This window comes from Camelus bactrianus, chromosome 9 (assembly GCF_048773025.1).
Source record: "Camelus bactrianus isolate YW-2024 breed Bactrian camel chromosome 9, ASM4877302v1, whole genome shotgun sequence".
NCBI lineage: Eukaryota > Metazoa > Chordata > Mammalia > Artiodactyla > Camelidae > Camelus > Camelus bactrianus.
In genome coordinates, this window is record NC_133547.1 from 20,743,392 (window position 1) to 20,768,968 (window position 25,577).

The 25,577-nt window shown below is 39.6% G+C and overlaps 1 pseudogene; it reads right to left on the minus strand.

Annotated features, from left to right (window-relative positions):
• Positions 1 to 779: 779 nt before the first annotated feature.
• Positions 780 to 24,974, minus strand: LOC105065079 (anoctamin-6-like; annotated as a pseudogene).
• Positions 24,975 to 25,577: the final 603 nt, after the last annotated feature.

The window sequence follows — 25,577 nt, forward strand, 5'->3', positions numbered from 1 at the left end:
TTGAAAAATAGGCAGGAGAACTGAATAGACATTTTGCCAAATAAGACATACAGATGGCCAACAAGCACATGAAAAGGTGCTCAACATCACTAATAATCAGAGAAATGCAAATCAAACCCACAATGAGGCATCACCTCATACCTGTCAGAATTGTCATCTGAAAGAACACAAACAACAAATGTTGGCAGGGATATGGAGAAAAGGAATACCTCATATGCTGTTGGTAAGAATGTAAATTGGTGTAACCACTGTAGAAAACAGTATGGAGGTTCCTTAAAAAGCTAAAAATGGAACTACCATATGATCCTTTGTGTATATATATATATATATATATATACACACACACACACACATATACATATATACACACACATATATATAATGGAATACTAATCAGCCATAAAAAATGAAAATTTGCCATTTATAAAAATATGGATGGACTTGCAGGGTATTATGCTTGGTGAAATAAGTCAGACAGAGAAAGACAAATATTGTATGATATCACTTATACATGGAATATAAAAAATACAACAAATTATAAACTAGTGAATATGGCAAAAAATAAACAGACTTATAGAGAACAAACTAGTTGTTACCAGGTTACATTGTCTTTGTGTTGCTTTGTTAAGTGACTGTGCTAATTTGTCATCATTCAGGATCATCAGGGTGTGCTTAAATAACACATTACTCATAACAGTTGAATTATCTTACTTTTTGGAACTCTTAAGAGTTTCTTCATTTATAACATATAAGAGTTTTCTCTTGCACAGTGAAGAAAAGTGACAATGAATAAAGGTATGTTCATGTATAACTGAAAAATTGTGTTCTACACTGGAATTTGACACAACATTGTAAAATAACTATTGCTCACTAAAAATTTAGAAAGAGAAAAAGAAGGATAAAAGAAACATTTTTAACACAAAATAAAGCAGTCAGATGTAAAACAGAAAAAAAAAAAAAGACAAAGAGTTTTCTCCTGGATCGATCTCCCTGTAATCACTTGAAACTCTCATTTTAAAATGTTGCTTTATGGTTTGGTTTGAAGGTTCTAACCCTAGTCTGTAGTAACTTTTATATCTTTTCCTTTTTTAAGTTTAATTGAAAAGAAAACTGGAAAAAAAAAGAAAAGAAAGAACCTCTGGCAGCTGTGATACCAAACAGAATTATATTACAATAAAAGTCCTATAAATGATTAAATGCATTTTTAAACAGCTATAAACAGAACTTACCTCCATGAGGTATGGTTACTAAGCCTAATGTACAGATTTTCCTTGCTTTTGCTTTTGAAGTCCATGATGCTGAACTAGCAGAGTGTTTTGTTGATGTGTCCCTCCATGGTGTCATGCAGGTGGTCCCCCTAGGGTTGGATGGAGAAGGACCAGTAATACACCAGGCAGGAGATCATGTCTGGTGTGAAAGTGATGATCATGGCCTATGCTGGGAGGAAAACAGTAAAGGGAGCATTAATTTAGAGACTTTATAGTTATGGTCAACAGACATGACAGAACTTCATTTTCAGCAGTCAATTTTTTTTTAAGATTCAGAAAAATTAATTATTTCCTGTAACTGGATATAGATAGTGAATGCCTTAAAGTCTTTGAGCAACTGCTTTAAAGTAGAATACTTACTTTGCTTTTGGTCTTTAACCTAAGGGAATATCCAGAAGTCCAGAGACAGTTCAAAAGCAAGGGCCTGAACCTTGCCTATTACATTTTTTAAGTACAGTAAGAATAACTGTAGAATAGGGTACTGTGGATAACTCAAGATCTGCTTGGATATGTTATATGTAAATTATATTTTCAAAAATTAGAAATATCATGAAAATCAATCAACCTTGGAGACCTATTTGGTATAATTTAATCTTAAATAGTGTAGATTTAGATAGCCCTTTTGTATATGTAACATTTATGAAAATAAGTTGGCTTTATATAACTCCTTTGTAGATAAATGATTAAAAAATTGTTTTTTTATCATTTGCTTCTTAAAAATAGAATATTAATTGCATAAAATATATTTTCCTTTAAATTCATACTTTTTTCCCTATACTATCTTGACTTGTTTAGATAAGTCAACCCATAGTCTTATCTATTTTAAACACTCAGTATGTGCTTCTGTCTGTTGCTTTATTAGAGAAGAAGAATTCTTTATTATTTTTAATAAAATATACTAGCAGGAAGCTATACTGGGATTCTTCCATTCACACAGTTAAGCAATGATACCTGTTTTGTTACAGCTAGTGTTTAAGCCTCTCAACTTCCAAAAGATTACATGGACAAAGTTAAAATTGTCATAAATGATCAACTAACAAAGTTTAGTGTGTTCCTTGATTAAAAGTATAAATATGGGTCAGTCTTAAATTAGGATGTAAAGCTCCTATGAATTACATGAGTTTTCTCCAAAATTCTTTAATTTGGGCTTTAAACCCTCCAGTAAAAAACTGGTTTGAAGGAAGAAGAAAGTTGAGAATAGAATCAATCCAAATTCTATGGGAATAAACAAAGCTAAATGTTTCAGTCATTTTTTGAAGCAGAACAGGTATGTTTTATGCACCATATGATTTTAATTGTATTCATTTGAACATATGTTTTAGACACTATGAGACCACAAGCCAACAAACAAGATCTCAGGCAAAGCAAGAAAAACAACCAAGGGGATTTTCTATTGCAAAATTTCCCACAACTATAACTGTAATAGAAGAGAACAAATCTGATGCCATTTTGGATCTGTTCCTTTAGTTTTAACCACTGTGCCCTGTTTTCCAGGCTTAATCTTGCTGGCTCTGCACCTTTTGCAAAACAACGTTGCCTTTAGCCTGAAATCTACAGGCAAACCTATTCTCAGGGCTCTGACCTTTAAGGATGTTAGCACTTCTGCACTTATGCAGAGATGGCAAGTTGCAAAATAGAGAATAACCTTTGTTTCTTTGGAGGTTTACAGGGACACCATAGCCTGACGCACATGGATGGCTGCAAGAACAAAGAATGCCTGCAGCAAGAAGTTTGCACAACCAACCACACTCCCTTCCCTTTTTAGTTTATAAGAAGCCTGAAATCTGACTTGGGAAAAGATGGTTCTTCAGAGCATTAGTCCCCTATCTTCTTGGTCTGCCAGCTTTTGAATAAAGTCAATATTCCTTGCCCCAAAACCTCATCTCCTGATTTATTTGTTTATAACTGTTGTGCAGTGAGCAGAACATGTTTGGCCTCGGTAACAGAACCAGCTTTATCATTTCCTCTGATGTGAAATCTCTGGGTGTACACGTGTTTTCCTGGTGGTGGTGGTGGTGGTGGTGGTAGACAAAACTATTTCACTTCTCCTAGATTTCAATAGACTAAAATTTCCTGCTATTTAATTCAACTCTAGATTTTTACAGAATCTCCTGCAGATATGCTTCTGGAAGCTACAAAAATTCCAACAAGGAAAATAATTCTATTGTCTCCTGAATAGATACTTTTCCTCAAAACTGAGCAGCTCTGAGACACACTGCAGGAGTACAGATAGATGCAGTATGCTTCACTTCCCATGCTGTTCCAACACAATTTTCCACTTACATCAAAGTAAATTAAAATCGGTCTTCAATAGCAGATGCTCTGGCATGATACAACAATGTCAATTCCACTTATTTATTGAGCCAGAGCAGTTTTAGAATGAATGATTTTATACCAAACTCCTGCTTGGTGCCCTGTCTTCTCCCTGGTGGCTAATTCCTTCTTCTTACTTCCTAAAAGTTCTCCTGTTATGGGAAGTTAGCCTTTACTGTGCACATTCAATTGGGAAGGCACAAATCAAATATGTGAGGGGATGACATACATATTTAATTCTTACTTATACATATATACAAGCACACAGGACCTGTGTCTTGGAAGATGTCACTTCCTAATGTGGGCAAAAGGATGGTCTGTAGTTTAATCAATGATCTAAAAGCAGTTTTCTAGGATATAATAAAGCAATGCCTGAGTTATAAGACAGAACAACTACTGGATATGAATCAGTGTCACCAAACAGTGGGTGCACGTGTGTGCATACACACGCCCATGCACACGGAGCAGCCTTGGAGACACTCCATCTGTGCTGATGGAGCAAAGTCATGCTGGGGAGATGAGGAAAAAGTGCCTAATACAATCAAACCAGGACACCTGGGTAATGGATAATAGGTGTCAATTGAAATTTCTGGTTAGCTGAAGGTCTGAAAAAAACCACTTTTAGTTTCAAACCTTGTTGCCAAAAATTTTCTTAAAGCACAAGAGCCCACTTTCCTCCCTTGCTTCATGTCATAAGGCATATTAAACATGACAGATTCATACTTCTCTGACTGTGAAACTGGAAAGGCCTTGCTGTCATATTTCTGAACATTAGTCTATGTTTTGCAGCACAGTGGATACTGAAAACGGGGCAATTTGAGTGAATGGAAATGGACATAACCTAGCAGTAATTGGCTGTGTGTGATTGGCCAACTTTCTCCTAAAAGTAGGGGTAGCAAGCAAATCAGATAAATTGAGAGTTCTTGGGGTGGGGAGTGGGGGGTGCTGATAGCTGGGTGGTCACAGGTAGCTTGTTTTACTGTGTAAAACTGTGACTATGATCAAGACAGTGACACATTGTCAAATTCTTGTGCCTGTAGCTTTGATACCTGGCCAAGTCTATGCAGCCAATTTTATCGATGGTGCATAATGAAGATAACTAACATTCCCTGAGGACCAGGCTGTGTGACCTCCATGCATTAACTCACTGAATTCCCTAAGCACACTTTGTGGTACATAACAGTCTTAAAATATGCAGCAGGGAATTATTCTGTTTGCAGATGATAAAATGAAGATCTGAACTGTTGAAGCCTGGCCTGAAATCATGCAGATGGGATGATGCCGTTCTGGGAGCTGAGCTTGGGCCAGACTCCAGAACCTGCAGTGCCCAGCAAGTCCTCTCACCCAGGAGCCTGGCTCACAGCAACTGCCAGGCTCTGTTCTGTTTCTATGAGTGCTCATGGGAAAAGACCAAGACTCAGGGCCATCATGACTTGATTAAGAAATCCAAACTGGGATAGCCTTTTGTTGGGGACTGTAACCTGGGAGAGAAATTGGCAGTGAATTAAGGAAGGAAACAGTACTGGTTGTAAGGGTATTTCTAGGGAAGGAGGTTCCCTGATGGGCTGGCATGGGAATCACTGTGGTTGTGAGCACCCTGTTGTCCTGTTGGGGTGGGGGCAAGTGAGAAGAGAGACTGTTCAGACTGATCATAGTCAATACAGATTGTAAACAGCTGAGTTCTCTTCCCTCGCAGCTCAGACACATGCAGGGCATGAGGATGCTTAGCTAATGACAAACAGTGGGTAGTAAATGCCAAGAGTAGGGTGGGGAGGAGACATGGGACCACCTCATGGAAGAACCTCTGCCCCAGGGGACCAGGAAGGTAATGAATGATTGAGGATGCACAAAGAGTTTATATGGCCTCATCAGGTAGTTCCTACTTTAAACTGATAGTCTGGAATATATGGTAAAATACGGTGGAATGACTGCTTTTATTTTAGGTTATACAAACTCTAAATGGATAGATTTCTATCTCCATTATACAAGCACTGCTGGATAACTTTTATAGTCATGTGAGGCTTAAAAGACTGAGTGCTTATTAATACTATTATCATGCTTCTATTGAATTAACACTTTAGCAACAGTATAATGGTCATGCTTCTTAACAACTGCCTCTGTAAGAGGTCTTGTAAGTCACAAATAATAATTATAAAGAAAATACATTAAAATAATAATTACAGTTACAACAACTATGTTGTTTATAGAATGATAGTGTTAGCATCTCCCTCTCATATTAAACAATACTGAACACTGGATTCCTTAGGAAGCAATGCTAATGCATTTTTAGACTTTTCAAGGTCTTCACCCCGTGAAGACTTTTTAATCACATTGGTCCACCTCAGCCAGAATTGCTGTTCCTTGAATAATGAGCTGCCATGCTCCAATGTCCTGGGCTTTTTCTGGCACTATGCGTCTATACTGGGTAGTCAAGTTTCCACATGTCCATTCTGATTTCCAATATATTGTTTCCCAGAGTCAACAGAGGGGCCAGTGGAAAAGAGGCCACAAATAAGGTGGTGAACCGAAAATGAATAACTGTTGAAGGAATGGACACACATCATGGAGTGATGGATGGACAGAAGGACAACATATATTCCTTTACTCCTGTAAAAAGAGAGAGGCAAATGACGAACTAAATCCCAAAGAGAAAAGACATACATGGTAATAATAATGTTCAACAGTGAAAGAATCCAAACAAAAGACAAATATAAAGTCTCTGGGAAGAAGACTAATTACAATCTGTTTCTTTCACATATATACACTTAATAGGAATAACATACTTTAAAATCTTTAACCAACCATATTGATTTGCTGATAATAAACTTGGGAATCTTGAAGCATATTATTCATTCTCAATGTTGAAATAATACAATCTTGGAAGATGATTTGTAATTGAGGATTAAAAAAAGAATATTGTGAAAGTATCTAACAATTTAAATAGAAATAAGAAATACACCTTTGTGAAAGCTATGCATAGAGAATTCTGGAGGAAATATGCTGAAAATAGGCAAGTGAGAAAGCTCCCTTGAGTCTGGGAAGGTGAGTGCAGCACATTCGGAGAGTCTATGAAGTCATTACAAGTCACAGAAAGGTATGCAATTAAAGTGTCTTAATAAGCAAAATAGCCTTCTTTAGGAATTTTTATCTTGATATTTCTATAGTCTGTGTGGTCACAGGAAGTTAAAATTATGGCGGTGGCTTAGAAGTTTTTTCTTTGTAATTTACACGGCGTTGCTACAGATGGGGCAGCAGAGATCTGTGATAAGCTGTTCCATGGGGTGGGGGAGTGGTTAGAAATGATAAGGCCAGAGATCTAAAAGACTTTTAGACCCTCCTCTCCTAACTGACAGACCTTTAAAGTAAACTAGCACAGGTATGTAACTAAGACAGTGGATGAGAGGAAAATTTATAGTCCCTTTAGGGTTACTGCTCAGTCAAGGGATAGGGACCACTCTGGCCAGGAAGGGCAAGACCGTGGATGGGTGGTTGGGTAGGAGGAGCTGACATTTGCTTCTGACCTAAGAGGCAAGGGTGTGTTGCAGAAAAGCAGACAGTGCTGGAAAGATGCAGCAGGTCCACAGCCCAGAGGGAGCTGTCATATTCAGGGAGGTCAGAGAGGCAAGAACCAGAGTTAGTGACACCACAGAGTCAGCAGCATGGCAGCAGTGTCAGTATCTGTGTCCATAACCCATCTAACCCTACATGAACTCACCTGCCTACAGGGGGCAGGTAAGTAGCAGGAATGTGTGGAGTGGGTGCAGCCACTGGCAAATTGGCAAGTGGACATCCTAATGAAATGCACTGCTCACAGTCACCATATTGGAACGAGGGCCCCACACTGTCAGATCTCCTTCTCATTCAAGAGAAGCCAGAAATTAAGACTTTATTAACAATCAACCCAGTTCAAAATCCAGAAAAGTCACCATTTATAATGACAACAAAGGCACAGATTATTTAGAAATAAATTAGTGAAGAATGTTAAGATGGTTCTGATAAGTGACTTAAAAAAAGAAAAAAAAAAAAAGATGATTGAATGAACAGTAGAATGCACCATACTCTTCATTGGGCAGACTCAAGGTTTGGGGACATAGCAAATTTTTTCTCCAAAATAAGTTTAGAATCTGAATGAAAATTTAGTTAATAATTCCATATGGATTTAAGAAAAAAGCTGAAAGGTGATCCTAAAATTATTACAGAAATATACACAAATATACAAGTAAAATAATGAGGAGGGGTGTTTGAATTGGTAGTATCAAGGACAGTCCTGTAAAGGATAAAATAGGACCAACTCTAGGAGGTATTAATCTATGGTCATGGAAACAGTTTAGAAATAGTGCACTGAGAGTATGAATGAAATAGCATACATTTCAAGAATAGACATGGATATTTATGAGATTTTAGTAATATTATAAAACTGACACTTCAAATCAGTGGATTCAAGTACTTGAGTAATTAGCTAAATCATTGGAAGACCTGGTACATTGTCCTCACTTTTGACATTAAAATAAATTCCAGATAATTTTTTTAATTAAAAAATAAAACACCAGAAAAAAACCCAACATGATTTAATCTGTTCAGATATTCAAGAGAGAAGAACTTTCTAAAAAACTTTTGGAACCGAGACCAACAACAGCAAAGGCCTAGCAACTCAGCAAGTCCAGAAACACCCACTGTAAAACAAAACAAGCCCTCATCTGACCCTCTCTCACGGTCTTGTATTGCTCTCTGACACTTTCTACACTTTCTTCTTCCTTTTAAAGTCCAGTTTCTTGGAGAAGTACCTGCACTGATGACTCCTCCAGGGCTCAGAGCCCTGCATCCCCCATGGCCCTCATTGCGGCACTGAGACAGAAGTTGCACTGTTGGTGGCTGCATGTTCCAAAGCCAGTGGGCATTTTGAGTCCCTGTTTATTTGATTACCAGGTAGCTTTTGCTGTGGACAAATATATTCCTCTCTGTGGAATGTTTTTCCCCTTTGATTTTTGTTTTACTTAAATAATTTTAAAAGCCCAGGCAGAAAAGTGTGTGTGTACATATGCAGACACACACATATATACACAGATCTGTTTTTTAAGGCTACCTAAGTATAGCCTTCCTCCTCCTTTTCCCCGGCCTTAGCAATTAAAGGTGGGCTTTAGCTCTTGCTTTTTTGCCCCCCACACCCACCTTTTTCACTATGCTCCTTTTAGTCAGTGTTCAAATCCCTCTGAAGCCAGGTTACAGCATTCTCTGTGTTGTCTCAACTAGTTTTCTCCCAACTGCTCTTCTATTCTTCTTTCTCTTGGTGGATTTCTCTTCTCCCACTTGCCAAGTACATGGCCCTTTTCCCCAGGGCCTCGTCTTCAATCCTCTGCTTGGGAGGACTGAATCACCCCCATGGCCTCACCCACAGCTCCTCTGAGCTCCTGACTGGTGAATCCAGCTTAACAATGGACATCATCCTTCAGATCTCCCATAGACAATTCACACTCAAAATGCCACGCATGGAACCATCTCTTCAAAGCCAGCTCCTCCCCTTACACTCCCCCTGCAGATCCACTCTCCAGATGGGTCACTGGAAGGTCATCTCAGCAGCTATGTGTCCCCCCCACCATGCAGTCACCTCTGCAGCACTTACCACATCTGCCTCCCATGTCTCTATCCCTCTGCCCAGGGCCTCTCTGCAGGCATGTGTCACTTGTTGTCTGGGTTACCTGGGGTGGTCCTCTGAAATATCCTCTTCCCCCCAAATATGGGGCTCCTGCCCAAAATATTATCATCCATTCTGCTGCCAGAATAACCAGATCTTCTCCAACATAAACATTATGCAATTCTCTTGCTTACAAATATTCCAATGTATCCCTGTTTCTTTAAGGACACATTCAAGTCTAAGCTCACAAGACCCATCATGACAGAGGCCTTGTGTACCTGATATTCCCACCTATGGATACTTTGTTCTAGCCTTACTTGTCATTCTTAAGTCTGGCCATGCTGCTTCATGCCTGTGTACTCTTATATATTTCTACCTCTCTGCATGAAGTGTCCACTCCCTCTACCACATGTTAGAGAGCTAACTTCCATTCACCTTTCAAAATCCAGTTCAAATATCTCCAGCTCTAGGAAGTTCAATTTGTGTTCACTTGCTTATCAATCTATCAACTACTCACCATGCCTCATTTGGCCTGGGGAGTGCAGATACCAAGTCTTACCTGTCTTGGTCTCCCCAGCAGTTGATGCAGTGTTTGGCATAGCAGGTGCTCAATGTTTGTTGGATGGATAAATGAATGAATGAATGAATGAATGAATGAGTAAAGAGATAAGAGGACTACAATCCCCCCCATTATTCAGCTGCCATTTTGAAAAGTTCATTCTTCAGAGATGAGGAAATATCAGTGCACGTGGTGGGCAGACAGAGCAGAAGTAAGGGCATGGGGGAGACAGGCCTGCTCCTGGAGAGCACAGGGGACACATGGGTGGGATAGCACAGGAGAGAGAGGGAATGAAGGGGGTGGTTGCAAGGAGATATTGAAGAACAACTGATATTAACTGCAGTAAACTAAATGAGGAAGATAATATATGAAGGGAAGATCAAGTTAGCACAGGAAGGGTGGAAGAGCCAGTACCAGAGGCAAAGGGCTCACTTCATCACTCACTGCATTTCACTTAGGGCACCTGTCCTCTGGGAAGGCATCGCCAAATTCTTGAGAGACTGGTGTTTGTGCTGTGGGTGCTCTAAGTACAAAACAGTATCTTATGGCTTCCATATTTTGAGGCTGATAGATTATTTCTCTTATGTCCCATATCTGAGTTCTCAGATGGCAGGATCATTCACTGGTGGGGGGAGAGCTACTTTGGTTAACAACTCAGGGTTACTCTCATAATCTCAAAGGACCATGGGGAATTCACTAAAACAAATAAAAGAGAAATTTCACTCAAAAAAATGTGCCATATAGAACCTTGTAGGGGCCTTGGGGGTAATGTTACCACAAACTCACCTAACAGTTGTATGTGAGTGTGTTGAAACTCCAAGCTCAAGTCACTTAAACACATATGAGAATGAGGGTCCAGGCTGTGGTGCTCTGGACAAGGACAGGAAGATGCAAAGCCTGACTACTGCCTCCAACATTACCAGTCCAGCCAGGGAGCACAATGGATACACGGACACGATCACACACCATGAAGACAAGAATCAAGTGCAATTAATGCCTAGAAATAAGAGCAGAAAATCTGTAAAAAATGGAGGGTTTCCTGCCAAAGCTTGGCAAGAATCCTTCCAGGTAGAAAGCCAGAGAAAGGTACTTCAGGCTAAGGAGCCCATGGTTGGTGGCTAGGTGTGATGCCTAACTAAGCACGGGTGGAGGGCTCCAGGGTCATCTGTCAGAAGCTGTTCCCCTTCAGCAGCTAAGAGGCATAACTAAAAAGGCAGGTGGGGTGTCATTAATCATCATGGGGAAAACTGGGAGGAGGAAACTGTGGTCAGGAGATCACCATCAGTGGCACTTTATTTTAGAGGGACAAAAATAATTCAAAAAGCACTTGGAAATTCTATCTCTCATGAACCAAAAGAAAAGAGATAGGTTTTACTCTAGTGTTGAATACAGAATAACAGATTGCCTAAGCTCAGAAATGGATTAAATTTTCTAATTCATTAGGGATTATTTAGATAAAAGGAAAACAATTTAATAAATCTGAAAAATCTCTCTAGAATGGCTGTTACTCCATCCTTTTATGCAGGGTAGGGGGAGGCTGAACTATTTAATTGGTATTTTAATGAGACTGTAAAGTTCTAAAAGTCCTATCAATTTCTCCCCAAAGCATATAGCTTTTCCTTTCAATGCCCTTTATTTGACATAACTAGAACAATAACTTTTTTCCAATGCTTATTTTGTGTGTGTTAAAATAACAAATGATATGCTGCCCCAAGAATGTTGTTGTTATTATTAATGCTGATAGTAGCCCTAATAAGAAATATTTACAATTATGAATCATTTTGGAATTACAGGTTATTGGCTTATAGTCCTTTTGAAAATAAGCATAATAAACAAACATAACTTCTACACCAGGGACTGCAGCTGCACCCTTAATGGAACCTGGCCATGAAACACAACAAAAGCAAAAATGAAACTCAAATCAGACACCAGGCCACAAAGCATCACTGACTGAAGACACCACAAGATGGCCTTTCACTCACCGTAGGAACCAGATGTGTTTCCATGTATAATGTATATTTTTAAAAGCAATTATTTTATATATAGAATGTGATTTAGTAAAAAAAACAAAACAAAACAAAACACCTCCATCTGTAGACTTATAAACAGGAAGCACAAAGGGGTGCCTTTGCAGACATTAACCCACATGCATAAATGCAAAGCCTGTTGACCAAACTCCTTTCCTGTTCTCCTAAGCTTAAAAAAAAAAAAAATTCAAGGCAGTGGTGAGCTGAAAGGGCTCAGATACAAAACGTGCACATCATCAGCCTTCTAGTAGATAAAAGCGTGCCATGCATAATGGAAAAGATGACATTTCCTATGGAAATCTATTTTGAGATGCAACCATTTAATGGCAACCAAGAGCTCAAAACCAAGTGTCAACTGAAGAGAAACAGAGCCCAAGAAAATGTACAGAAATGGACAAAGACACTGGAGAAGGAGGGGATTTGTGCTCAACCTTAATTCCAGACTAGCAAATTCATCCTGAATTGAAGCCACTGATGTGCCATGAGGTCACTCAAGGTACCAGGCAAAAACTATTGGCCAGAGGAAATAGGGACAATGTCAAAGGCAGGTGTGAGATGTGGAAGGGGTGACCCTGTGAACCTTGCTGCCATGAGGCAGGATGCTCTTGCGGGCTTTCTGCACAGTCTGGCTGGCTCACATGACTCTGTTTAGAAGGATACCAGCCAACAGCTGTGCCACACGGGCTACAGCCCTAGCCGAGTCACATCTAGTAGCAGTTCTGAGTTCATCCTTAGATGACATGGTCAGAAGGGTCTGAGAATTAATGGTGGAGACATACCTGAGTGAATATTCCATTTCATCCCTTGGAAGTAAATCTTCAGCTTTGTACAGCATAAATATTGACAAAGATGCACACAGGCACCCTATCTGAAGGCCTGACTGCATAATTGTATCTAATGGAGAAAATTTGGCTCCATTTCCATATGCTAGGTCATTGTTTGGTTTGGTAACTGATTCTTCTGAGACCCAAAACATACTCTAGTATAACCGACAGCACCAAAATCTCCACTGATGACTTACTCACTTCAAGGTATTCATAAAATAACCCCAGTATGCCCATGGGCTGCAGATGGTACTCCCGTTCCCATCATGGGGTGTTCTGTTCTGCTCCTGAAACTGCAACACCTTTAGATTCATGACCCAGCTGCCAAACAGATCAAATTATAAGGCAGGATATTATCAGGCCAAGGTCATAAAACTATTACTGAAATTTCAAGCTGAACACATCATCTTCCCAAGAATTTAATTTCTTGTTTTCAGGATAAATTTCTTTTTACTGCTGCCTCCCTACCCCCAAATATTGTGAAAACTAGTCCTGACTACGTACCTTGGGTTTACCAAAATTGTAACGACTACTACTTTATCTCCTACCTCCTTTTCAGGTGGGCATTTGAGCTTTTAGAAGATACCTTCCCTCTTTTGTATTTTTCCCCCCATTTCTCTGCTATTATCCGCCATGGTCTTTCCATTTTGAAAATCATCAGAGAAAATAAGTAAAAGAAAGAAAGACAGGGTCTGTGAGCTGGTGTTAAGTACTGCAGAGGAAAATAAAGGAGGGAGAGGAATGAAGAGTGCTTGCATTTGTGGTAGGGAGGAGTGGGGAGGGGGCAGTGACCTTTGAATAAGGCAAAGAAGGAGGCAAAGGGGCAGGCAGAGGTGGGGCAGAGGGAATGGTGATCACAGGCCTGGTGGCCCCTCACGCTAGACAGACACCATTGAGGCTGGTGTGGGCCAGAGTGAACAGGAAATAAGTGGTGGTTTTGGGGGTGAAACCTAAGAGAACTCAGTGAAGATGTGGGTGTTTTTCCCTTTGAAGGAAGTGGGGAGCCATGGAGGGTCAGGGAGCAGAAAAGTGATACTCTAACATTGGATAAAACAGGTCCAAGACCCTAATTTAAGCTGAACAATTCAAGGGCCAAAGTAGTGACATGCTGCCTCAAAGTCAGTGCAGGGCTTGGAAGAAACACAGCCTCGACTTGCAGCCCAGTGCTCTGACCCTTCCTGGGTGCTGTCCCACAGAGCTGTCTCTAAGGTTATCTTTTTTCCTCACTCAGAGTCTTGTGGGCCAACTGAATGCTTCCTCCTTTTTCAAATGGCAATTTGTCCTGAAAAGAAATTGGAGTTGGCAGTGAAACAAGGCATGAACCTGTAGCCTACAGAGCTGTTGTCCCTGAAAGCAGCAGCTGGTGTGTGGTTTACTCATGGAGTTCAGCAGAAGAGACAGAGCAACAACAGACAACTTAGCATCTGGCTGAGCTTCAGCTGACTGCACTGCACGTTTGGATGGATTTCAAATTTGGACAATGAGGCAGCTTTACATGAAAGGCAGGTGTATACACTGTACATGCACACATATGTGTATGCACACACACATGGACACACAGAGTATACAATGTGACTTGTAAGGAGCTGCCCCTGCTAGGTTTCCCACTGCCTCTGATCTCAGTGTTAACTATTCACTGACCACGCTCCCAGGTTTGCTATGAGATTTCTTTGCAATGGAACATACCCTTGGCTTCACAAGCTTTCCCAATTCTTTCAGTGATATTAGGGGAAGAGCAGGGAGCTCAGGGAAGTGGTGGGGATATGGATTCAAGATTCCCCTGGATCTGAATACACACTTTATGGCTTATTTGTTATTTAACTTTATTTACATTCAAAATGCAATTGTTGCAGATCTCAGAAGATGATTTACACTCACTGCTATTCCAGAAGGTTGTGGTTAGTCGACCCACCACTGGATCCTCTTATTCAACATGTTCTTCCAATAATTCAGATATTACTGCATCACAAATATCCATTTCTATATTTTAATATGTGCTTTTCAGTATAATTATCTTCCTTCTTTAGTCTCTAAATCTTATGATTTTAAAACACTTTTCTGAGAAGGGGTCCACAGGCTCTTTACCTATGATAAATTGATAAAGAGATCCTGGAGACCGAAACCACATTTAAATCCTGAGATAAAATCAAATCTGTCATATACATGGCTAGATTTAGTTTGCAAATACTTTGTTTAGAAATTTTCACATCAAAAAACAAGGTCCTGTATAGCACAGGGAACTAGATTTCATACCTTGTAATTGCCTATAGTGAAAAAGAATATGAAAATATATATATCTGAATCACTATGCTGTACACCAAGAATTAACACAATATTTTAAATCAACTATACTTCCAACAAAAAAAAAGTTGAAATAAAATTGGGAGATGAAACCTACACTCCCCAGGCTGCTGTCAGGATTAAATGATTCAAAGCAGGAGAGGTATTAGCAAACCCCGTAAAACATCAAAACCCCATGTGGGATCTTCCTTTTGAGTAGCACAGGCTAACTGATTGTGGCCAACTGTAAGTAAGGGTGAAGTCACTTAGACCCTTGGTATGGGGACACCGTGTCCACAGGGGTGGGAGTCACTGCAGCACCTATGAGAATGATGGGGACTGCCTGCTGCTGACACTTTTCTCCAGGCCAAAGCCCAGAGTGCTGCAGTCAGGTCTGAGGTTCGGCCAGGAGCACGCAGCTCAGCAGCCACTCCAGGGCCCTGCAGTGCAAGTGGTGCTGGGACCGTGCTCATCCATCACCCTTCCTGGCACCCAGACTCGGGAGTCTCCTGGGAGACTTTTTTCTCTGCCTCACACTTCCTGTCTCAGCCTCTTGTGGAATCCAGTCCACACCCCAGGGAAGCAGGGCTTTTACCCTCTGGGACCCAAATCCATCACGGTTTGGATTCAGGATGGAACTTCCATGCTAACTCATCTGGCACTCCCTTCTTTGCTGAACTGCCCTCCAATGCCAATGGCATTAGGTTGTATTAGATGTCCCGACTGGCTTGTCCTTCTTAGCTAAGACTCTGAGCCACTTTCTTAGTCTTCCTGAGTAGAACCACTCATCTGTGGCAGAAAAGCTTGGGTTGTCATCTACCCAAAATTGTCCTCTGTCTTTTGGGTTTTCTGTTGGATTATGGTTCTTGTGCAGGGATATCAATTTGCACATAGGAGCACCTGTAGGCATTTTTAAAAATTCAGACACTGGATCCTCAGCCCCCCTCCCCCGGCCAAGGCTGGAAGCTTTCTCCCTCTAGCAGGGGTTACACAATCATTTGCTTAGGAATTGACCACACATATTAGCAATAGTCATAGTAAATTGCCATTTACTCAGTACTTGCCACTTAGCACTTTCTACCTCATGTTGTCTTTATACCTTCATTATCACATTTAATCTCTGCACTATAGATAGTCATTTCTGTTGAGGACACTACCACTTGCTAATCTTAAATACAAGTATCTTTGCTTCTCTGAATCTATTTCATTCCTGAGTTTCCTGTTTCTGAATTTAAAGAGTGAGTGAGGGACACTTGTTTTTAAGATTCTCTTATTATATGTCTCTGACTCACCCTCTAACCAAATCATATTTGGAGAAGAGAGATTTTCTCTTTTAAACATTTGCTTTTTCTTAATATATAGTAGTGCATAACTGTGGTGGAAAATGTAGAAAACATATAAAATAAAGTAAGAAAATTACAGCCATACATTATCTAAACACCAAAGGACAATGCTATGTCATTTGGGGCATTTAACTATTTTTCTTAATATTTTATCATAAAATTTTTCCAGGGCAATTTGCTTAACCCTGGAATTGTACTAGCCTTTTGTCAAATACAGAATAAAATTCCCAGAAGTGACCCCAATATCAAAATAGTATGTGAGGCTGGGGAGGCCACAGGGCTCTCAGCTTATTCTCTGAGTCCTAGAAACAATGCTGTTAATTCACTGATGTTATGCATTCAATGTCTGTGAGTCACTCACTCAGCTGGCTCGGACTGACTACTATATACCAGATGCCGATCCAAGTGCTAGGGAGACTCCAGAGGGAGCCTGGATCAGAGCATCACTGTCCTTCTTCATTTGCTTACAGAATTCTCAAAAATCCCACATGGAATTGGGGGGTGGCGGCAGGTGAGTTATGGTGAAATTAATTTTATTATGTTCCTTTGGACATATTTAAATAGCATGAAAATAGTCGCTAAATTTGATAAGTTTTCTTTTCCCTTCCTATGTATTTTTGAGGATGGGTATAGTTTTGTCATAGCAAGAGTAACTGATAGATCTTTGGTATGTTAGGATTTTATATGAAAAAGTAAGGAGGTAACTGGCACCTTATACAAAGAGAAGAGGCAGTGAGGAGAACACAAGCCACCCTCAAGCTTGGCTATAATTCAGCATTCCAGGGTTTTCAAACAAGAGAAACATAATTCAAAACATATTCCCTAAATATTTTAGCCCATAGTAGAAATACATGGAGGCAAAGTTCAGCTCACTGGAACCTACAATGTGCTTACTTAAGTGAAAGTATAAACAGACCACAGATACTATAATGCATCCTTTACTTTAAACTATTTCATGTGAGCAAGTTTCACTTCACATGAATTTCTCAGTACAAATTTAGGAAATATATCCTTCTCCTTGATTGGTTAAAATAGCTCACTGATAACCAGATTCATCAAAATTTAGTGTTAAATAATTAACCTATTTCCTTCATGAAATGCTTTTGAGTAATGTGAGTTAAGTATTTCCTCTATCTGATCTATTTCTTTTCACACAGGAAAATAGTATGACTTGCACATGACCTAATTTTACTCCTCTGGAAAAATCTGACTGTGAGCTCAGGGTAAGAGTTGTCTACTGCACAGTAGGGAAAAAAAAAGATTCATTTCACAGTGAAGATCAGAATCTTTTCTTGAGGGGCATGGTGAACTGGGGGACAAGGGAAGTGTCTTTGTTTAGAAACAGACCCCAGTAATTCATACTGAAGTTGAAAAATGAAGCCCTTGTGAAGAAATGTGGAAGGACACATTTACACCCAAAGGAGTTCACTCTGCAAAAACAGAAAGAAAGAAAGAAAAAAGAATTTAACTGCCCTATAAAGAGAATGGACAGAAACTTGGTATTAAGGGAGAGAGAAGGAAGGTTAGAGAAGGGAAGAGAAACAATGAAAGGGAACTTGGATGCGGTGGGCAGAATAGCAGGATTCTGGAGCCTACAATGAAGGATGATAAGAAAAAAAAATTAAGTTTTAAAAAATTAACAAAGTTTAAAATAGTTTAAAAATTAAAAAACAAAGTTAAAAAAAATTTTTATAGTGGCAAGAAAGACTTGAAAATGATGGAGGTTTTTTATTACAAAATTCAAGTTGTTTGAGTTTCTCCTCCATGCTCCAAACATCACTAAGGCCTGCTTGTGTAAGTTGTTTTGGGGGACACCACAGAGAAGGGTGAGCTCCGCAGTTACGTTGGCCAGGAGAAGAATGCTGGTGTGGAAGACAAGACAGAAGAGAGATCAACAGTTTCATGAGAACAGAAACTCAAAGCCAGAAATTATCTTAAAAAGGTTAGTGTGGTAGGCAGAAAAATGGTCCCCCCCAAAGATGTCCATGTCCTAACCCCCAGAACATATGAAGAGGTCAGGTTCCCTGGCAAAGGGGGACTATGTTTGCAGATGTGGTTATGGTTGCTAACCAGCTGACTCTAAGAGAGATGAGCTGGATTATTCAGGTGGTCCCAGTGTAATCACCAGTGTCGTTAAAGGAGGAAGAGGGAGGCAGAATAGGGGAGAGAGGAGAGGAGATGTGACCACAGAATCAGAGTCAGAGGCACACAACCTTGCTGAGCTTGAGAAGGAGAAAAGAGGTCACAGGCCAAGAGACACAGGTGGCCTCTAGAAGCCAGAAGAGGCAAAGATACAGGTTACCCTGGGGCCTTCAGAAAGAAGCAGCCCTACAATGAGGTATCACCTCACACCAGTCAGAATGGCCGTCATTCAAAAATCCACAAATGACAAATGCTGGAGAGGCTGTGGAGAAAGGGGAACCCTCCTACACTGCTGGTGGGAATGCACTTTGGTGCAGCCACTATGGAAAACAGTGTGGAGATTCCTCAAAAGACTAGGAATAGACATACCATATGACCCAGGAATCCCACTCCTGGGCTTGTATCCAGAAGGAAATCTACTTCAGGATGACACCTGCACCGCAATGTTCATAGCAGCACTATTTACAATAGCCAAAACATGGAAACAGCCTAAATGTCCATCAACAGGTGACTGGATAAAGAAGAGGTGGTATATTTATACAATGGAATACTACTCAGCCATAAAAACCGACAACATAATGCCTTTTGCAGCAACATGGATGCTCCTGGAGAATGTCATTCTAAGTGAAGTAAGCCAGAAAGAGAAAGAAAAATACCATATGAGATCTCTCATATGTGGAATCTAAAAAACAAAAACAAAAACAAACAAACAAACAAAAACAAAGCATAAATAAAGGACAGAAATAGACTCACAGACAGAGAATACAGACTTGTGTTTACCAGGGGAGTGGAGGATGGAAAGGGATAGACTGGGATTTCAAAATTGTAGAATAGACTACACTGTATAGCACAGGGAAATATACACAAAATGTTATGATAACTCACAGAGAAAAAAATGTGACAATGAGTGTGTATATGTCCATGAATGACTGAAAAATTGTGCTGAACACTGGAATTTGACACAACATTGTAAAATGATTATAAATCAATAAAAAATGTTAAAAAAAAAAAAAGAAAGAAGCAGCCCTGCCACACCTTGACTTCAGCAGACTTCTGTGTTCCAGACAACTACGAGGTTAAATTTGTGTTGTCTGGTGGAGACTTCTTCTTTTTGCTTCCTACTAGCATGACTTTTGGGGATACTTGTTACAGCAGCAACAGAAAGCAAATACAGTAAGCTCCTTGAAATGTGCAGAAATTGCAGATAACCCTGGACTGTCCACTTTGATATGGGACTGGGTTTATATGAAAATCAAAAGGGCAGTATGAGCTTAGCTAACTTCTGTTTTTCTCATTTTTAGGAAGAGAACAGTAAGTCAAAACCTCTGTAGTTATTATTTTAGACAAGTGTCTCTTAAAACTTTATGTAACCCTGTGCCTTAGGATACCAAGGGAGTCTCTGTTCTTAGAAGCACATGGTTTCAGAGAGACAGGGTCTTACATCTGAGTCCCACAGTGGTCTCTTATTGGCAATGAGAGCTTGGGCAAATCATTTACCCTCTTTAAGCCACAGAATCTTCATTTGCAAAAGGGAGATAAGAATAAGGATTGTTTGGGTGATTAAATTAAACACACACACACACATATGCACACATATATGTACAACACTTAATAAAGTGGCTAGCACATACTAGGCATTCAACAAATTCCTATTATGGATTTTTAAATGCATATATAAAAGGAGGAGAAAGTTGTGGGAAGTTGTGGGAAAACTTAGTTCACGGCCCAAACAAGGGCCATCTCTCAAAGTGCTCTGATCAGTCAGCCCCCAGTGATGGGTTAATAAGCAGAAACTATAGCACTTGGGGATTTAAGTTAAACATAAAAAGGAAGGTATTTAAGCATAATTATTAAACAGCAGGTACGTTTATGACTGTTGGCTGGATCATCTTATCTGGAGACCTTTAATAAGCAGAGAGTCTCCCCTGTTTTAGAGATGGGCACACAGCTATTTGGACTTGCATGAAAATGATGTGGATGGGTGGGCCGTTCTCACCCCAAGATAACATGACTTAGTACTCATGGAAGTAACACCTCTTGTATGTTATTCCAGATTGACGGTCCTCCCATGATTATTGTCAGCTGTGTCATCAGTTCAAGGAGACAGCCACCTGGGTCACACTGGAATATTAGAAAGAAAATCTCATTTAAATTTTAGATAGGTCTAATATGAAATAAAGTCATTATTTTATGGCTAAAAAAATCTAAGGAACAGACAGTGAAGACACTCTTCATGGGGCAACTAAGAGAAAACACGAAACAGGTTAGACTGTCAGAACACAAAGCTGTATTCACACCTCTTCATTTTTGTATTTTCACAGCCAATACACCAGATCTCCCTGATAAGTCACAAATCTCTTAAAGAATGTGATATAGAAACACGAAGAGTAGTAGTTGACAAACTGGAACAAGAACACCTTCATGGTTAGGCTGTTCTCATAGTCAGTCTGGTCCTTGGGAGCTCTGCAGCTAGAATAAAGAAAAGTTAAGTCTATAAAACTGTGAACGGCTTTGAGACCCTAATCAAAGCCATGTTTACATGAGTTAACATGGTATATATATATATATATATACACACACAATTAACACTGTGTTCATTTAAGCTGTTTTGAATTCCTTAACATAGCTGCTATGTCAATTCCAAGTTTACACTCTGTTGTAAGAGTTTCTCCCACTATGAACCCAATATCTTGCAAAGGAGAAAAAATAGTCAGCTGTTCCTTAAAATTTATAAGTATAACAGTATCCAATGGGCAAGAACTGTCCTCTGTCAGGTGTAAGTTGACAGAAAACTACTTTTGAACATCCTGCTAAGTGATATTCTCTTTTCTCCCTGAATGGCAGTAAGGTAGGACTATTGAAGAAAACAAACAAAACACGGGGCAACTTGCTAGAAGCATTTGGGGAACATAAAGTGGGTCATCCTCCTAGTTTAGAATTTGAATCATTCTTAGTGTTTGCAGAAGATGACAACTGAGCAGACCACTGGGAGAACGACCCAGCCACATGCAACGTGTGGGAAGCACTTAACTTGGGCCGCTAAGCCGCTGGCTGGGATACAAGCCAGAGAAAAGAAATATTTATTATAGAAGCCATAGGTGATGAGAACGGAGCTACACTAACAGGAACAGCATTGGGGAAGACACATAACACTGTGATTACTTGTCCTCTCTGTAACAGACGAGAAAATCTGCCACTGGAACCATGAAACTCTTCCACTTATTTGCAATAAAGAGACTATTTACTTTCAACAATAGGGTACATGATCTAATGTAATTGAAAATATTATTCAGCACTGACATGTTTACATAAAATTTGGACATTCTAATGCAAAGCTGGAGCTAATTCACTTCTCACATAGTCTAGAGAAAATATGTTTACACTTGAAGTTTTCTAAAGACTGTAATGTACTGGAATTGAAGTGCCTAAAAGATACAGTCCCTGTTTTGACCTGGTTCTAAAACTGGTGTAGAAATGACCTCAGCTGCAGCAGGAGCTTACCAGAATCAATCGTCATGATTGCCACTTCCTCATATATGGTGTTCAGGGTCACAATGATGATAAAACTGATGAGGGAAGCAATGATGGACGTGGCCCATATGCACTGTCAGGTACTTCTGGATTAGGTCTCTTCCATTCAGGTTCTTTAGAAGTTTTGCAGAAAATACAATGAACACTGAAAGCCTGTAAACAATGACCTCAATAACTGAAGCATCGGTCAACAGGACCTGAAAACACAATAAACACAGCAGCATGATACTCACTAGTGATCATATTTTTACCCAGAAATTTTGCCCCCAACCTACACTTAAACTGACAACATACCATGTGCTGTAAACCTCACATAAATGTGAGAAGTGATGTAAATCACACATAAATGCCATAAGAGATGTGAATATCAGGCATGTTAAACTTCAGGGGAGGAGGAATGATGGATGTCAAAAAGGATGAGTGCATCCAGTAATGTAACATGCTGACAGCAGAAGCAGCTGTGTGCATGGCATAGGGAATATACAGGAACTCCCCTTTCTGTGAATATTTCTGTAAACCTAAAACTGCACTAAAGAAGGAGGCCTGTTAAAGTATATCTTTAAATGGGGTGGAAATGGAGTAACTAGTGGCATGTTCTTTTGGAGACAAGCCTGTGATAGCAGAACCAATGGAAATATCCCTTCTACATCTATAGAATTACTTAGGTTATGAGCTAGTTGTAACCCATGAAGGGGATATGCTTCCTTTCAAGGGAGAACCTATCACTGATTCAGAGGTCAGCAGGTGTTAGCTGTCATCTTCATTCTGAATAGGACCAGTGAAGCTGTGGACATGCCCTGAGGGAACCACAGGAAATGACAGCAGGTCTCTGCTAATGGAAGCTTCACATGCTTTTCATACTCCTTGAGATCTTAAAATGGCAGGTATTCATACTCCCTGCATTTGCACAAGGTTCATGTCCCTGATCCATTGTAGTTCTGACTGTGTGGATCCAAGGGCAGCGGGGGTGTCTGAAGCATAATTTGCACATGCCTGATAGGGTTTCAGTTCCTCACTAGGCAGGGTTTTTTTCTGGCCACTGAAGAATGCACATTAAAACTTCCCAGTTTTAAACTGTTTTCCTTCCATCTACCTTCTTGGTCATAGTCCAGAAGCATGTACTCAGTGTCCCTGGCTGCTCCTGATGGCTGCCCCAGAGAGAAAGCTACAAAGAATGTGAAATTCAAGTGAACCACATCATGTTATTTACAGTAATAGCGGGAGGATGGCTTGCACCTGCAGGGGAGAGCAGAAGGATTGTTTACAAGCCCCTCCTAGAGCCACAGTCCTGCATCTGGATCCCAGCTCCGATGCTAGCTGTGGGACTTTGTGCAAATTACTTAACCTTTAGGGACTTCAATCTCCTCACCCATGTAATGGGGGGATAATAATAGCAATTTATAGGATTATTGTGATGACTCGATGATTTACTACAGGTGAAAACAATTAGAACATTAACCCCAGGCATGTGAATAATTCTAAGTATTAGCTATGAATATGGTGACCAAAGTGTTAAAAGGTGTTTTTCTTAGTTTTTTAGCCATAAGTTTGTAGAGAAAACATTTTATTTCCTCCTCTACCCTCTCTCATTATCCTTTTCTTCACAGTTAAGGCTTCATGCTTGTGAAAGGAATAACTTGTTGGTGTGTGTGTGTGATTAAATGTGAAAATTAGTTAAGGCAGAGAAAAATGCATTATAGAAGGTATATTGAGCCTTCCTCTCTTGTACAGCACATATAGGCCACTTGTTTAAAAGTCTGCATAATAATTTTAAAAATTATGTATTGAGTAATCATAATGGTTAAGATTATTTAAATGCTTACTATTGCTTCAGCAGATTTCTATTTTTTTAAATCCTCACAATCACCCTGTGGGGAAGGTAATATTATATTTCTTTTACAGATGAGGAAATAGAGTCATGTAGAGATGATGCAATTTGCCCCAAATGAAGCAATTATTAAGTGAATGAACTGAAATACTCAAAGAGCCCAAAGACACACTAACTCTGTATAGCACTGCCTCCAACATGGTCTGTGATATCAATTCTAATTCATTTCAGAACTTTTACAAACTTGACACAATTCCATTTTTCTTCCAAGCACTTAATGGGTTCAACATTTCTTAGGAAATAGGAAAGTTTTCCATTCTCCTTCCTCAAGTTTCTTCTTACATATCATCTTTTCTTATCATAACTTTAATATTTGCTCATTAAAGAAAATTTGAAAGTACTCAGAAGTGGACAGAACTGCTTTCCTGGATCTGTCTCCAGTCTTAGAAGAGGACCCAGATTTTGCTTTAGGATAAATAACTTCCCTTCTGTTTTTAGTCCTGTGATTTGAGCTTGATGGACCCACCCTTTCTGAGGCACCAGAGATAGATCCTAGTTGGTTTAAGACAAATAATCCCCCTCATTCTATTGGCCTTGCACCTGATTTGAGGATTGGCAAATAACCCAGTAAGAGCCACTGTTACGTGCTGGTGCCCATGTGAATGATGAGCTTCCTCTCTCAAGAGAGGAAGCTGCCAAAAGAGACTTCTCTTGGCTTGGATGGATGTGTGATCTGGGATGCTGAGTGCCTAGAAGCAGCACGCTGGGATACCCTTGGACACAGAATGAAGACAGGACAAAACCAGCCCTTGACATCATCTGGGCTACAGTATCTCCTTGACTGAAGCCAGACCTCAGACCTGAGGTTTTCAGTTACAGGAACCAATAAATCTCATCCATCCCCATTTTTTGGTTGTTGTTTAAACACATTGGAGATTGATTTTGTCACCTACAATCAAAAGACTCCAACTCTGAAAATGAATAAAAAATAAAATAAGAAAAAATGCTTCTACCTATAGGCATAATTCCTTAAAAATCATTTTATATATTAATTTTATTCTCAAGCCTATCATAATCATAACACTTTGACATGTTATAAAATATTTTCATGGACACACTTTTTCATGGCTGCTTAATATTCTACTATGTGAAGGGTTGGAAGGAGAATATTTTGGCTGAGATTTTTTTATATATACATATAAATATATGTCTGTGACTTACATCCATACAGACTTTTCCCTGCCATTTTGAAAGACTTCCTGATTAAAAGTTTTTCAAAGCTGAGTTAGTGGATTAAAGCATATGAATATTTTTGACTCGATATGAACTGCCAAACTGCTTTCTAAGGAGGCTGGAGGAGTACACCAGAAATTAACACAGTGTTGTAAATCAACCAGACTTCACAAAAAGTATCCAAAAGCCTAGGCATGGGATTGGTGATCACGGGCACTTCATCCTCATAAACAGAGCTGCATCACTTGAGAGGTGGAAAAGTATTTCATTTTGATGTTCACTAACTGAATTACCATTGGAGCCTGACATCTACTTTTTTCCTTTGTAAATGTGTGTTCATCTTCTCTGTCTTCTTCACTCCTGAGATTTTTTGGTGTTATCTTTGAAGTGATCTGAACTCTCTATGTATGGAAGGAATTAGTTCCTTGTTGGATTTGTTAACAAATAACATCCTCTGGTGTTTTGTTTAAACTTAGGATGTTTCTGATGCATAGAAATCTTTATATATTTTCCTCTGAAACTTATTGCACATCTAGAGGTTGTATATTCATCCATATTTATTTCTAGTTTTTTTCTAATTGTGTTACTTTTTTAACA